Below are 15,979 nucleotides of genomic sequence, written 5' to 3'. Positions count from 1 at the left end.
GGTCTAATTGGATAGGTCTTCGAAAGATCAAGCACAGGTACCACGCCGGAATGGCCTCCTTCTGTGCTGTAAGCTTCTATGATTCTATGATTACCTTCTGAATCATTACAATTGATGTTATTCAGTGTTGAGGAACCAAGAAAATTATAACCATGATATTCGTCATCTCCATTCCCTTACCAATATCGCAGATTATACTGTCCAGGCGGGGGTGGGACTGAATGGGGGATAGAGTGCGGAGATTGGAATGGAAGCCCAGCAGAATGAACTTGGTCTCATCAGTTTTGTTAATTTTCCTACCAGTTGCCCGAAGCAGGCGGTGAACCTTCTTCTCGAGAGAGGATCGTCATTTCAGTTGAGAAGGAAAAAGGTATCAAGAAAATCGGGTGAAATGCACACGGAATGATCCGGGACTGACAGCACATCCCTTTCAAACAGATACGGACACAGAATAAACTGGGTCTTACGGCACATCCCATTTAAACAGACACAGACCCGGAATGATCCGGGATATAAATCACAATTATGGTCGATTCGTTTCTCTTACGTTGACCATAAGATAGACTCTTTTTACCAGGACACCTCTGTACTTTTGATACGTCGCGATCTCACAATCTCAACACCTTCGTGGAAGGAACTGTTGCTGATTGCAGCCAACAACGCAAAAACCTCCGTCTGCCGTTTCGAGAAGCTTGGGACTGACAGCCACACCTTCTGGATGGAGTGAATGAGAGAAACAAGACTTTAACACAAAAATCGGATTCAAACCTACGCGTGCAGATCACAATAGATAAACAATCCATTGCCTTAACCTTTGGGCCACCGCGTCACATAAACAGAAATTGGAAAGCCCTTTTATTCAAAATGAAAATACTGGCTATGTTGCCAATCTGAAATAATAAGAGTAGATGCTGGAAATCGTCAGCAGGTCAGACAGAATTTTTAGATACAGAAAGAGAGTTAATGTTTCAGGTCGATGACCTTTCGTCTGAGCTGAGTCAGAGTAAAAGCGCTTCTTTTTTCTTTTTTTGAATGTAAAGCCCTGGACTCTGAGGACAAGAAAGTCTGACCGGACGATATGACCTGCCCATGCACCCAAAACGAGAATGTTGTAAATATCCAGACAGCAGAAAACCTCGGTGGAAGAACAGATTTTGTCACTGCATGCAGCATGCTGGAAGGACCAAAGACTAATGGTGAGCGTGGGGAATTGCCAGGATACCAAGCATGAGGATTCACTCGATGTTTTGGCAGAGAGTCCGTTGATGGATTTCAGATGGAACAGCAACAGGCTGAAATCCAGTCGGTGTGTGAAAGAAAGCGAGTTCTAATGGAAGGAGCTGGGAGTTCAGCAGTGTGGGACCGTGTGCCCAAACACAGTAGTTAAATCCGATTCCCAATTAGTGAACCCATCCAAATGGTCTGTTTGTTTGTTTGAGGTTTTTTTTTAATTCGTTCGTGGGATGTGACCGTCGCTGGCGAGGCCAACATTTATTGCCTATCCCTAATTGCCCTTGAGAAGGTGGTGGTGAGCCGCCTTCTTGAACCGCTGCAGTCCGTGTGGTGAAGGTTCTCCCAGAGTGCTGTTCGGTAGTGAGTTCTAGGATTTTGACCCAGCGACGATGAAGGAACGGCGATATATTTCCAAGTCGGGATGGTGTGTGACTTGGAGGGGAATGTGCAGGTGGTATTGTTCCCATGTGCCTGCTGCTCTTGTCCTGCTAGCTGGTAGAGATCGTGGGTTTGGGAGGTGCTGTCGAAGAAGCCTTGGCGAGTTGCTGCAGTGCATCCTGTGGATGGTACACACTGCAGCCACAGTGCGCCGGTGGTGGAGGGAGTGAATGTTTGGGGTGGTGGATGGGGTGCCAATCAAGCGGGCTGCTTTTTCTGGATGGTGTCGAGCTTCTTGAGTGTTGTTGGAGCTGCACTCATCCAGGCAAGTGGAGAGTATTCCATCGCACTCGTTACTCGTGCCTTGTAGATGGTGGAGAGACTCTGGGGAGTCAGGAGGTGAGTCACTCGCCGCAGAATATCAAGCGTCTAACCTGGTCTTGTAGCCACAGTATTTATGTGGCTGGTCCAGTTAAGTTTCTGGTCAATGTGACCCCAAGGATGTTGATGGTTGGGGATTCGGCGATGGTAATGCCGTTGAATGTCAAGGGGACATGGTTAGACTCTCTTTTGTTGGAGACAGTCATTGCTTGGCAATTGTCTGGCGCGAATGTTACTTGCCACTTATCAGCCCAAGCCTGGATGTTGTCCAGGTCTTGCTTCATGCGGGCACGGACTGCTTCTTTATCTGAGGGGTTGCGAATGGAACTGAGAACCGTGCAATCATCAGCGAAGATCCCCATTTATAGCCTTATGATGGAGGGAAGGCCATTGATGAAGCAACTGAAGATGGTTGGGCCTCGGACACTGCCCTGTACTGTACACTACTTTTTAAATATTACAGCTAAGCTGAGCACTTGAGCAGTCACAGCTGTGACTTTGACTTTTCTCCCTCTCCTCTATATCTCCCCGGCAACTACCACTAACCAACCGCAATCTTGTGTCACACGTCTCCACGAGAAAGTTCCGTGCCTCAGTTTTCAAATGAAATAACTTCCATCTCTTCAGTCACGGACAGCCCAGAGAGAGTTTCTGAGTCTCAGGTCCCACTTTGCCTCAATCCTCCATGAAGTACCATGCAAAAATGTCCTTCAGTTAATAATATTATAAATAAAAATTCTTATCTTTTGGGGTTTTGTTCAGATTCCACGGCTTTTAAAGATCATTGCGGATATTTGACGAAGCGCCTCTTGATTGGCGGCTTCTCTTTGATTAAGATTCCGAAGCGATCATTGAGAGGCCGAAAATCAAGCTGTTTGTCAGAAACACTGTTATTTCGGTACTGATGAAAGCAGTATGGGCTCTGGAAGTGCTCAGGTTGTGAGTTTCAGTCTCACCTTCAACAATCCAACATTTCACTCCGGGCATTTTGACCGGAGTTCAAAGTACAACTTTTTTTTTATTCGTTCACGGGATGTGGGCGTCGCTGGCAAGGCCGGCATTTATTGCCCATCCCTAATTGCCCTCGAGAAGGTGGTGGTGAGCCGCCTTCTTGAACCGCTGCAGTCCGTGTGGTGACGGTTCTCCCACAGTGCTGTTAGGAAGGGAGTTCCAGGATTTTGACCTAGCGACAATGAAGGAACGGCGATATATTTCCAAGTCGGGATAGTGTGTGACTTGGAGGGGAACGTGCAGGTGGTGTTGTTCCCAAGCGCCTGCTGCCCTTGTCCTTCTAGGTGGTAGAGGTCGCGGGTTTGGGAGGTGCTGTCGAAGAAGCCTTGGCGAGTTGCTGCAGTGCATCCTGTGGATGGTGCACACTGCAGCCACAGTGCGCCGGTGGTGGAGGGAGTGAATGTTTAGGGCTGCTTTATCTTGGATGGTGTCGAGCTTCTTGAGTGTTGTTGGAGCTGCACTCATCCAGGCAAGTGGAGAGTATTCCATCACACTCCTGACTTGTGCCTTGTCGATGGTGGAAAGGCTTTGGGGAGTCAGGAGGTGAGTCACTCGCCGCAGAATACCCGGCCTCTGACCTGCTCTCGTAGCCACGGTATTTATATGGCTGGTCCAGTTAAGTTTCTGGTCAATGGTGACCCCCAGGATGTTGATGTTGGGGGATTCGGCGATGGTAATGCCGTTGAATGTCAAGGGGAGGTGGTTAGACTCTCTCTTGTTGGAGATGGTCATTGCCTGGCACTTATCTGGCGCGAATGTTACTTGCCACTTATGAGCCCAAGCCTGGATGTTGTCCAGGTCTTGCTGCATGCAGGCTCGGACTGCTTCATTATCTGAGGGGTTGCGAATGGAACTGAACACTGTGCAGTCATCAGCGAACATCCCCATTTCTGACCTTATGATGGAGGGAAGGTCATTGATGAAGCAGCTGAAGATGGTTGGGCCGAGGACACTGCCCTGAGGAACTCCTGCAGCAATGCCCTGGGGCTGAGATGATTGGCCTCCAACAACCACTACCATCTTCCTTTGTGCTAGGTATGACTCCAGCCACTGGAGAGTTTTCCCCCTGATTCCCATTGACTTCAATTTTACTAGGGCTCCTTGGTGCCACACTCGGTCAAATGCTGCCTTGATGTCAAGGGCAGTCACTCTCACCTCACCTCTGGAATTCAGCTCTTTTGTCCATGTTTGGACCAAGGCTGTAATGAAGTCTGGAGCCGAGTGGTCCTGGCGGAACCCAAACTGAGCATCGGTGAGCAGGTTATTGGTGAGTGAGTGCCGCTTGATAGCACTGTCGACGACACCTTCCATCACTTTGCTGATGATTGAGAGTAGACTGATGGGGCGGTAATTGGCCGGATTGGATTTGTCCTGCTTTTTGTGGACAGGACATACCTGGGCAATTTTCCACATTGTCGGGTGGATGCCAGTGTTGTAGCTGTACTGGAACAGCTTGGCTAGAGGCGCAGCTAGTTCTGGTCTGTTCCATGACGCATCTACTTCTTAGTGTTCCCATGTGGGCACTGGGGTTCCTCTGGCCTTCGGTCTTGCTTGAGCAGATGCGAGTTTCGTTGTTTTTGAGGGAGAGGGGGATCTCTGCGTCAGCTGATATGGCAAAGGGGCCGGGATAAGATCTTTAAATCGACGGAACCAAACATACGATTATTCTTTTCGTTAAGCGGATATTCCTCGGTTGGAAGTTCCGTGTGGGGAAAATTTGGAAGGGAAATATGCTGCCTGGTGTCACTGTGTAACGGGTGAAATTATTCAGCTTACAGATGTTAATAGACTGAAAGGTCGAGAGGCCTTTTCCAACTCCCGTGTGGGACAAGTTCAGCTTTTGGGCCATTGGGTAAAGTGTTATTTTAATTGGTGCAAACGAATGACAAGACATTTGGCACAACAAGAAGAATTTTAATCTCACGAGTTCGCTCTCCATGTTTCTTCGATCATGTTCAATAAAATCAAGGATACCCCTCAGCACGTGACTGAGAATTTTAGAACAGTGACCCTCACCCCCGTTCGACGTCTTCGAGGGATAATTCAGAGTCCTCTTATGAATATGTAAGATGGGAACTTAACGACCAGCGAGCCTGGGTAGCTCAGTCGTTAAAGCATCAAACTTTTAAAGCGGGTAGTGATATCAGGGTCCAGTGTTCAAGCTATAAATTTTGAAACAGCTGGTAAGTTCTGCCTTTGTTGCGGAGCAACAGCTCCGGGACAGACGATGCCTGTGATGTGTTGTCAAAGCTTCGGTGGTGCCTTGTTTCCCAGGGATGGGCAGTAATGCGCTGTCTGTAGCGGGAATTGCAGCTTCCCGCCAGCAACGTGTGATTGGAGAGAGCGGGGCCGAAAGAGGTGCTTAATGTTGTTTCTGTCGTGGCCTCAATCAATCCGGGAGCTGGGGAATATCGAACATCGAAAAACTGATGTTTGTTGCCGCGGCCGCAATGCTGTCTATAACTGTGGTTATTAACCGAAGCTGCACTGCAGGAGCCTTTAATGATATCTCACAAATCAACTGAAATTATTCGCAATGCGCAGCTTTGAGAGGGACTTTCTGCACCGTCAGTGCAGGAAACGTGAGTGAGTGTGAAACACTGTCTGTATATGTGCAGTGTTTGAGTTTGTGTTGAACGAAACAGAGAATGGAAAATATACGGTTCTGTGAAGTGTGGTATTTTATTCACATTTAACCACAGACTGAATTCTTGCTTTTTTTCAGACTTAATGATTTTTAGAGGGTAACGTTTCCAAAACGTAATTGCTTGATTTCGAAGCGCGGACCGTTTGCGTGTTAAACAAATGTGATAACCACTAAACTACAGAAACCCTACTGCTCACATTGTTATAGGAAACCCTCAGAAGATCGCTGCCGTCTGCAAATGCTCTCAGTGTGGGAGACGGGTCCCTTTCCAGTTCAGGGGATTAACTTCTACAAAATAGTTTACTGTATTAATTTCGCAATACTCATCAAACTCTGAAAAAAGACGAATAGTTGTTCAAATCGCCATTAATCAACCAATAACTTTCTGTTGGAGGCGGACGGAAATCCTAACTTTTTTTTTCTTCATTCATTCACCAGGCAGAATATGGAAAGTTCAGAGGGGAATTGAAAGGGGAAATCAGAGGGGCAAAGAGAGGGTATGAGAATAGACTGGCGGTCAACATAAAAGGCAATCCAAAAGTCTTCCACAGGCATGTAAACATTAAACGGGGAGGAAGAACCCGACTCTGATTCGGGGCCAAAAAGGAGATCGACTCGTGGAGCCAGCCCAAAAATGCTCCTGCGCGGTTTCGAATCGGGGGCTTTTCGCGTGTTAGGCAAACGTGATAGCCACTAAACTATAGAAACTCTGGTGCAGATGTGTTTCGAGGAAAGCCTCAGAAGATCGCTGCCGTCTGCAAATGCTCTCAGTGTGGGAGACGGGTCCCTTTCCCGTTCAGGGAATTAACTTCTGCAAAATCCTTTTGCTGCATTAATTTCGCAATACTCATTACACTCTGAAAAAGACGAATAGTTGTTCAAATCGCCATTAATCAAGTAATAACTTTCTGTTGTCGGCTGACGGAAATGCTAACTTTTTTTTTTATTCATTCATTCACCAGGCATAATATCGAAAGTTCAGAGGGGAATTTAGGGGAGTCTATGACGAGGGGTCATAGATTTAAGGTGAGAGGGGAGAGATACAAATGGTCCAGAGGGGCAATTTTTTCACTCAAAGTGTGGTGAGTGTCTGGAACTAGCTGCCAGAGGCAGTAATGGAGGCAGGTACAATTTTTTCTTTTAAAAAGCATTTGGACAGTTACATGGGTAAGATGGGTACAGTGGGATATGGGCCAAGTGCAGGCAACTGGGACCAGCTTCGTAGTATAAACTGGGCCACATGGACATGTTGGGCCGAAGGGCTTGTTTCCATGTTGGAAACTTCTATGATTCTAAACTTCTATGAATTGAAAGGGGAAATCAGAGGGCCAAAGAGAGGGTGTTAGAATAGACTGGCGGCCAACATAAAAGGCAATCCCAAAGTCTTCCACAGGCATGTAAACATTAAACGGGTCGTGTGAACCCGACTCTAATTTGGACCAGAAAAGAAACCGACTCATGGAGGCAGCCCAAAACTGTTTCTGCCCGGTTTTAAACGAGGGACCTTTCGCGAACGTTATAACTTGAAGCGAATGTGATAACCACGACACTGCAGAAACTCTGCTGCACACGTTGTTACAGGAAACCCTCAGAAGATAGCTGCTGTCTGCAAAATGCTCTCAGTTTGGGAGATGGGTCCCTTTCCCGTTTCAGTAATTAACTTCAACAAAATCGTTTACTGTATTAATTTCGCAAAACGCATTAAACTCTGAAAAAGACGAATAGTTGTTCAAATCGCCATTAATCAACTAATAACTTTCTGTTTCAGGCTGACGGAAATCCTAACTTTTTTTTTATTCATTCACCAGGCAGAATATAGAAAGTTCAGAGGAGAATTGAAAGGGGAAATCAGAGGGGCAAAGCGAGGGTATGAGAATAGACTGGCGGCCAACATAAAAGGCAATCCCAAAGTCTTCCACAGGCATGCAAACATAAAACGGGTTGGAAGAACCTGACTCTGATTCGGGACCAAAAAGGAGATCGACTCATGGAGCCAGCCCAAAAATGCTCCTGCTCGGTTTCGAACCTGGGACAGCTCGCGTATTAAGCGAACGTGCTAACCACTATACTACAGAAACTCCGCTGCACATGTCCTTCGAGGAAAGCCTCAGAAGATCGCTGCCGTCTGCAAATGCTCTCAGTGTGGGAGACCGGTCCCTTTCCCGTTTAGTGAAATAACTTCAACAAAATTGTTTACTGTATTAATTTCGCAATACTCATTAAACTCTGAAAAAAGACGAATAGTTGTTCAAATCGCCATTAATCAACTAATAATTTTCAGTTGCAGGCTGACAGAAATCCTAACATTTTTTTTATTCATTCATTCACCAGGCAGAATATGGAAAGTTCAGAGGCGAATTTCGGGGAGTCTGTAACGAGGGGGCATAGATTTACGGTGAGAGGGGAGAGATACAAATGTCCAGAGGGGCAATTTTTTCACTCAAAGTGTGGTGAGTGTCTGGAACTAGCTGCCAGAGGCAGTAATGGAGGCGGGTACAATTTTTTTTTTAAAAAGCATTTGGACAGTTACATGGGTAAGATGGGTACAGTGGGATATGGGTCAAGTGCAGGCAACTGGGACTAGTTTAGCAGTAAAAACTGGGCGACATGGACATGTTGGGCCGAAGGGCTTGTTTCCATGTTGGAAACTTCTATGATTCTAAACTTCTATGAATTGAAAGGTGAAATCAGAGGGCCAAAGAGAGGGTATTAGAATAGACTGGCGGCCAACATAAAAGGCAATCCCAAAGACTTCCACAGGCATGTAAACATTAAACGGGTCGTGAGAACCCGACTCGAATTTGGACCAGAAAAGAAACCGACTCATGGAGGCAGCCCAAAACTGTTTCTGCCCGGTTTTAAACGAGGGACCTTTCGCGAACGTTATAACTTGAAGCGAATGTGATAACCACGACACTGCAGTAACTCTGCTGCACACGTTGTTACAGGAAACCCTCAGAAGTTAGCTGCTGTCTGCAAAATGCTCTCAGTTTGGGAGATGGGTCCCTTTCCCGTTTCGGGATTTAACTTCGACAAAATCGTTTACTGTATTAATTTCGCAAAACGCATTAAGCTCTGAAAAAGACGAATAGTTGTTCAAATCGCCATTAATCAACTAATAACTTTCTGTTTCAGGCTGACGGAAATCCTAACATTTTTTAATTCATTCACCAGGCAGAATATAGAAAGTTCAGAGGGGAACTGAAAGGGGAAATAAGAGGGGCAAATAGAGAGTATGAGATTTGACTAGCGGCCAACATAAAAGGGAAACCAAAAGTCTTCCACAGGCATGCAAACATTAACCGGGTCGGAAGAACCCGACTCTGATTCGGGACCAGAAAGGAGATCGACTCATGGAGGCGGAGGGGTTGTCCCAAAAATGTTTCTGCCCGGTTTCGAACCGGGGACCTTTCGCGTGTGAGGCGAACGTGATAACCACTACACTACAGAAACTCTGCTGGACAGGTACTTCTAGGAAACCCTCAGAAGATCACTGCCGTCTGCAAATGCTCTCAGTGTGGGAGACCGGTTCCTTTCCCGTTCAGGGAATTAACTTCGACCAAAAAGTTTGCTGTATTAATTTCGCAATACTCATTAAACTCTGTAAAAAAAGACGAATAGTTGTTCAAATCGCCATTAATCAACTAATAACTTTCTGTTTCAGGCTGACGGAAATCCTAACTTTTGTTTATTCATTCACCAGGCAGAATATAGAAAGGACAGAGGAGAACTGAAAGCGGAAATGAGAGGGCCAAAGAGAGAGGATGAGAATCGACTGGCGGCCAACATAAAAGGGAATCCAAATCTCTTCCACAGGCATGTAAACATTAAACGGGTAGAAAGAACCCGACTCTGATTCGGGACCGTAAACGAGATCGACTCATGGAGGCAGCCCAAAAATGTTTCTGCTCGTTTTCGAACCAGAGAACTTTCGCGTGTTAGATGCACGTGATAAACACTACACGACAGAAACTCTGAAGCCCACGTTGCTTTCGGAAATCCTCAGAAGATAGCTGCCGTCTGCAAATGCTCTCAGTGTGGGAGACGGGTCCCTTTCCCGGTCAGGGGATTAACTTCGACAAAATAGTTTACTGTATTAATTTCGCAATACTCATTAAACACTGAAAAAAGACGAATAGTTGTTCAAATCGCCATTAATCAACTAATAACTTTCTGTTGCAGGCGGACGGAAATCCTAACTTTTTGTTCAATCATTCATTCACCAGGCCGAATATAGAAAGTTCAGAGGAGAATTGAAAGGGGAAATCAGAGGGGCAAAGCGAGGGTATGAGAATAGACTGGCGGCCAACATAAAAGGCAATCCCAAAGTCTTCCACAGGCATGCAAACATTAAACGGGTTGGAAGAACCTGACTCTGATTCGGGACCAAAAAGGAGATCGACTCATGGAGCCAGCCCAAAAATGCTCCTGCTCGGTTTCGAACCAGGGACAGCTCGCGTATTAAGCGAACGTGCTAACCACTATAATACAGAAACTTTGCTACACATGTGCTTCGAGGAAAGCCTCAGAAGATCGCTGCCATCTGCAAATGCTCTCAGTGTGGGAATTGCAAACAATTTTACAACACCAAGTTATAGTCCAGCAATTTTATTTTAAATTCACAAGCTTTCGGAGGCTTCCTCCTTCGTCAGGTGAACGATGTGAAAATCAAGTGTGGGAGACCGGTCCCTTTCCCGTTTCGGGAAATAACTTCAAAAAATTGTTTACTGTATTAATTTCGCAATACTCATTAAACTCTGAAAAAAGACGAATAGTTGTTCAAATCGCCATTAATCAACTAATTACTTTCTGTTGTAGGCTGACGGAAATACCACCTTTTTTTTATTCATTCATTCACCAGGCATAATATAGAAAGTTCAGAGGGGAATTTAGGGGAGTCTTTCACGAGGGGGCATAGATTTATGGTGAGAGGGGAGAGATACAAATGGTCCAGAGGGGCAATTTTTTCTCTCAAAGGGTGGTGAGTGTCTGGAACTAGCTGCCAGAGGCAGGAGTAGAGGCGAGTACAATTTTGTCTTTTAAAAAGCATTTGGACAGTTAGATGGTTAAATGGGAACAGAGGGATATGGGCCAAGTGCAGGCAACTGGGACCAGCTTCGTGGTATAAACAGGGCGACATTGCCATGTTCGGCCGAAGGGCCTGTTTCCATGTTTTAAACTCCTATGATTCTAAACTTCTATGAATTGAAAGGGGAAATAAGAGGGGCAAAGAGAGGGCATGAGAATAGAATGGCGGCCAACATAAAAGGCAATCCCAAAGTCTTCCACACGCATGTAAACATTAAACGGGTCGGAAGAACCCGACTGTGATTCGGGACCATAAAAGAGATCGACTCATGGAGGCTCAGGGGGTGGCCCAAAAATGTTTCTGCTCGGATCTGAATTGGGGACCTGTCGCCTATTAAGCGAACGTGATAACCACTACACGACAGAAACTCTGCGGCACACGGTGTACTGGGAAACCCTCAGAAGATCGCTGCCGTCTGCAAATGCTCTCAGTGTGGGAGATGGGTCCCTTTCCCGTTCAGGGGATTAACTTCCACAAAATAGTTCACTGTATTAATTTCGCAATACTCATTGAACTCTGAAAAAAGACGAATAGTTGTTCAAATCGCCATTAATCAACTGATAACTTTCTGTTTCAGGCTGACCGAAATCCTAACTTTTTTATTTATTCATTCACCAGGCAGAATATTGAAAGTTGAGAGGGGAACTTGAAGGGGAAATCAGAGGGGCAAAGAGAGGTTATGAGAATAGACTGGCGGCCAACATAAAAGGGAATCCAAAAGTCTTCCACAGACATGTAAAAATTAAACGGGTCGTGAGAACCCGACTCTGATTCGGGACCATAAAGGAGATCGACTCATGGAGGCAGCCCAAAAAAGTTTTAAACCGGTTTTGAACCGAAGGCCTTACGCATGTTAAGCAAACGTGATAACCACTACACTACAAAACTCTGTAACACGGATTGCTGTAGGAAACTCTCAGAAGATAGCTGCCGTCTGCAAATGCTCTCAGTGTGGGAGATGGGTCCCTTTCCCGTTCAGGGAATTAACTTCTCCAAAATAGTTTGCTGTATTAATTTCGCAATACTGATTAAACTCTGAAAAAAGACGAATAATTGTTCAAAGCGCCATAGTTCAACTAATATCTTTCTGTTTCAGGCTGACGGAAATCTTAACTTGTTTTTAATTCATTCACCAGGCAGAATATAGAAAGTTGAGAGGGGAACTGAAAGGGGAAATAAGAGGGGCATCGAGTGGGTATGAGAATAGACTGGCGGCCAACATAAAAGGCAATCCAAATGTCTTCCACAGGCATGTGAACATTAAACGGTTCGTGAGAACCCGACGCTGATTCGGGACCAGAAAGGAGATCGACTCATGGAGGCAGAAGGGGTGGCCCAAAAATGCTTCTGCCCGGTTTCGAACCGAGGACTTTTCGCGTGCTCGGCGAACGTGATAACCACTACACTACAGAAACTCTGCCGCACACGTTGCTGTCGGAAACCCTCAGAAGATCGCTGCCGTCTGCAAATACTCTCAGTGTGGGAGACGGGTCCTTTTCCCGATCAGGGAATTAACTTCTCCAAAATAGTTCACTATATTAATTTCGCAATGCTCATTAAATTATGAAAAAAGACGAATAGTTGTTCAAATCGCCATGAATGAACGAATAACTTTCTGTTTCAGGCTGACGGGAATCCTAACTTGTTTTTTGATTCATTCACCAGGCAGAATATAGAAAGTTCAGAGGGGAACTGAAAGGGGAAATAAGTGGGGCAAAGAGAATACTTTGCATATGTCTTTCCCAAGGGTGAAGATGCTGCCAGAGTCTCAGCATAGGAAGATATAGTTGAGATACTGAATGGGTTAAACATTGATAAAGAACGGGTACTTGAAAGGCCAGCTGCATTGAAGTCGATAAGTCACCCGATCCGGATGGGATGCATTCTCGGTTGCTGAGGGAAGTAAGAGGGGAAATTGTGGAGTTACTGGCCATAATCTTCCAAACATCCAAAGATACGGGGGTGGTGCAAAGGACTGGAGAATTGCAAATGTTACACCCTTCTTCAAAAAAGAGTGCAAGGGTGAACCCAGCAACAAGAGGCCAGTCAGGTAATCTCAGTGGTGGGGAAACGTTTCGAAACGATAATCTGGGACAGAATTAACAGTCACTTGGACGAGTGTGGATTGATTAGGAAAAGCCAGCACGGATTTGTTAAAGGCCAATCGTGTTTAACTGACCTGATGGAATATTTTGATGCGTTAACATCGAGGGTAGATGAAAGCAATGCAGTTGATGCAGTGTATATGGATTTTCAAAAGGCGTTTGATAAAGTGCCGCACTTTAGACTTATCAGTAAGTTTGTGGCCCATGGATTAAAGGGGGCAGTAGAAACATGGATACAGAATTAGTTAAGGGACAGGAAACAGAGTGTCGTGGAGAACGGCTGTTTTGCGGAATGAAGGGAGTTGTACAGTGGTGTTCCCCAGGGGTCAATGCTGGGACCACGGCTTTTCTTGATATTTTTTAATGATTTGGACTTGGGTGTACAGGGCACAACTTCAAAATTTGCAGATGACACAAAATTTGGAAGGGTAGTAAAGAGTGTGGAGGAGAGTAATAATCTGCAAGAGGTTATAGACAGGCTGGTGGCATAGCGGACAAGTGGCAGATTAAATTTAACGCAGAAAATTGCGTACTGATCCATTTCGGTCGGAAGAACGAGTAGAGGCAATATAAACTAAAGGGCACAACTCTAAAAGAGGTACAGGAACAGATAGATATGGGGGTTTATGTGCACAACTCGTTGAAGGTGGCAGAGCAGGTTGAGAAAGCCATTAAAAAGCATCCGGGATCCTGGGCTTTTCAATAGAGGCATAGAGTACAAAAGTATGGAAGACATTATGAAACTTAATAAAACACTGGTTCGGCCACAACCGGAATATTGTGTCCAGTTCTGGGCACCGCAATTTAGTGAAGATGTGAAGGCCTTAGAGAGGGTGTAGAAGAGATTTACTAAAATTATAGAAGGGATGACCAACTTTAGTTACGTAGATAGACTGGAGAAGCTGGGATTGTTCTCCTTGGAACAGAGACGGTTGCGAGGTATTCAAGATCATGATGGGTCTGGACAGAATAGATGGGGAGAAACTTTTCCCATTGGCTGAAGTGTCAAGAACCAGAGGATATCGATTTCAGGTGATTGGCAAAAGAGCCAAAGGTGACATGAGGAAAAACTTTTTCAAACAGCGAATGGTTCGAACCTGGAATGCACTGCCCGAGGGGGTGGTGGGGGCAGATTCAATCTTGGCCTTCAAAAGGGAACTGGATAATTTCTTCAAAGGAAAAGAATTTCCGGGCTACGGCGATAGGGTGGGGAAGTGGGACCAGCTGGATTGTTGTTGCATTGAGCAGAAGGGTCTCCTTCCGTGCTGCAACCTTTCTCCGAAATCTATGATTTCATGGGATGTAGGTGTCGCTGACAATGCCAGCATTTATTGCCCATCCTTAATTGCCTTTGAGAAGGTGGTGGTGAGCCACCTTCCTGAACCGCTGAAGTCCGTGTGCTGAAGGTTCTCCAACAGTGCTGTTTGATAGGGAGTTCCAGGATTGCGACCAAGTGATGATGAAGGAACGGCGATATATTTCCAAGTGAGGATGGTGTGTGACTTGGAGGGGAATGTTCAGGTGGTGTTGTTCCCATGTGCCTACTGCCCTTGTCCTTCTAGGTGGTAGAGGCCGCGGGTTTGGGTGGTGCTGTCGAAGAAGCCTTGGCGAATAGCACTGCTACATTGCATCTTATAGATGGTACACACTGCAGCCATGGTGCGCTGGCCGTGGCGGGAGTGAATGTTTAAGGTAGTGAATGGAGAGCCATTCAAGCGGGCTACTTTGTCCTGGATGGTGTCGAACTTCTTGAGTGTTGTTGGAGCTGCACTCATCCAGGCAAGTGGACAGTATTCCATCACACACCTGACTTGTGCCGTGTAGATGGTGGAAAGGCGTTGGGGAGTCAGGAGGGCAGTCACTCGCCGCAGAATTCACAGCCTCTGACCTGCTCTTGTAGCCACAATATTTATGTGGCTGGTCCAGTTAAGTTTCTGTTCAATGGTGACCCCCTGGATTTTGATGGTGGGGGATTCGGCCATGGCAATGCCGTTGAATGTCAAGGGGAGGTGGTTAGACTCTCTCTTGTTGGAGATGGTCATTGTCTAGCACTTGCCTGGTGCGAATGTTGCTTGCTACTTAGAAGCCCAAGCCTGGATATTGTCCAGGTCTGGCTGCATGCGGGCTCGGACTGCTTCATTATTTGAGGGTTGCGAATGGAACTGAACATTGTGCAATCATCAGAGAACATCCCCATTTCTGACCTTATGATGGAAGGAAGTTCATTGATGAAGCAGCTGAAGATGGTTGAACCTCGGACACTGCCTTGAGGAACTCCTGCAGCAATATCCTGGGATGAGATGATTCGCTTCGAACAACCACTACCATCTTCCTTTGTGCCAGGTATGACTCTAGCCAGTGGATAGATTTCCCCTGATTCCCATTTACTTCAATTTAGTTGGTCTCCTTGGTGCCACACTAGGTCAAATGCTGCCTTGATATCAAGGGCAGTCACTCTCACCTCACCTCTGGAATTCAACTCTTTTGTCCATGTTTGAACTAAGGCTGTAATGAGGTCTGTAGCCGAGTGGTCCTGGCGGAACCCAAACTGAGCATCGTTGAGCAGGTTATTTGTGAGTAAGTGCCACTTGATAGCACTGTCGATGACACCTTCCATCACTTTGCTAATGATTGAGAGTAGACTGATGGAGCGGTAACTGGCCGGATTGGATTTGTCCTGCTTTTTGTGGACAGGACATACCTGGGCAATATTCCACATTGTCGGGTGGATGCCAGTGTTGTGGCTGTACTGGAACAGCTTGGCTTGAGGCGCAGCTAGTTCTGGAGCACATGTCTTGAGCATTACAGCGGGGATGTTGTCGGGGCCCATAGCCTTTGCTGTATCCAGTGCACTCAGCCGTTTCTTGATATCACGTGGAGTGAATCGATTTGGCTAAAGACTGGCTTCTGTGACGTTGGGGATATCGGGAGGAGGCCGAGATGGATCATTCCACTCGGCACTTCTGGCTTGTCTTTTGCACTCACGTGCTGGACTCCGCCATCGTTGAGGATGGGGATGTTTGCAGAGCCTCCTCCTCCCGTTAGTTTTTTAATTGTCCACCACCATTCACAACTGGATGTGGAAGGACTGCCAGAGCTTTGATCTGATCCGTTGGTTGTGGAATCGCTCAGCTC

The 15,979-nt window shown here is 46.1% G+C and overlaps 2 non-coding genes across 2 annotated transcripts; both read right to left on the bottom strand.

Moving 5' to 3' along the window:
• Positions 1 to 9,030: 9,030 nt before the first annotated feature.
• trnav-cac (transfer RNA valine (anticodon CAC)) lies at positions 9,031 to 9,103 on the bottom strand. Its single transcript has one exon. It is a non-coding gene; the product is annotated as a tRNA-Val (tRNA).
• A 2,978-nt stretch (positions 9,104 to 12,081) lies between these two features.
• trnaa-agc (transfer RNA alanine (anticodon AGC)) lies at positions 12,082 to 12,154 on the bottom strand. Its single transcript has one exon. It is a non-coding gene; the product is annotated as a tRNA-Ala (tRNA).
• Positions 12,155 to 15,979: the final 3,825 nt, after the last annotated feature.

This window comes from Heptranchias perlo, chromosome 20 (genome assembly GCF_035084215.1).
Source record: "Heptranchias perlo isolate sHepPer1 chromosome 20, sHepPer1.hap1, whole genome shotgun sequence".
In the NCBI taxonomy this organism is placed as follows: Eukaryota; Metazoa; Chordata; class Chondrichthyes; order Hexanchiformes; family Hexanchidae; genus Heptranchias; species Heptranchias perlo.
This window is presented reverse-complemented; position numbering and strand designations above follow the sequence as displayed.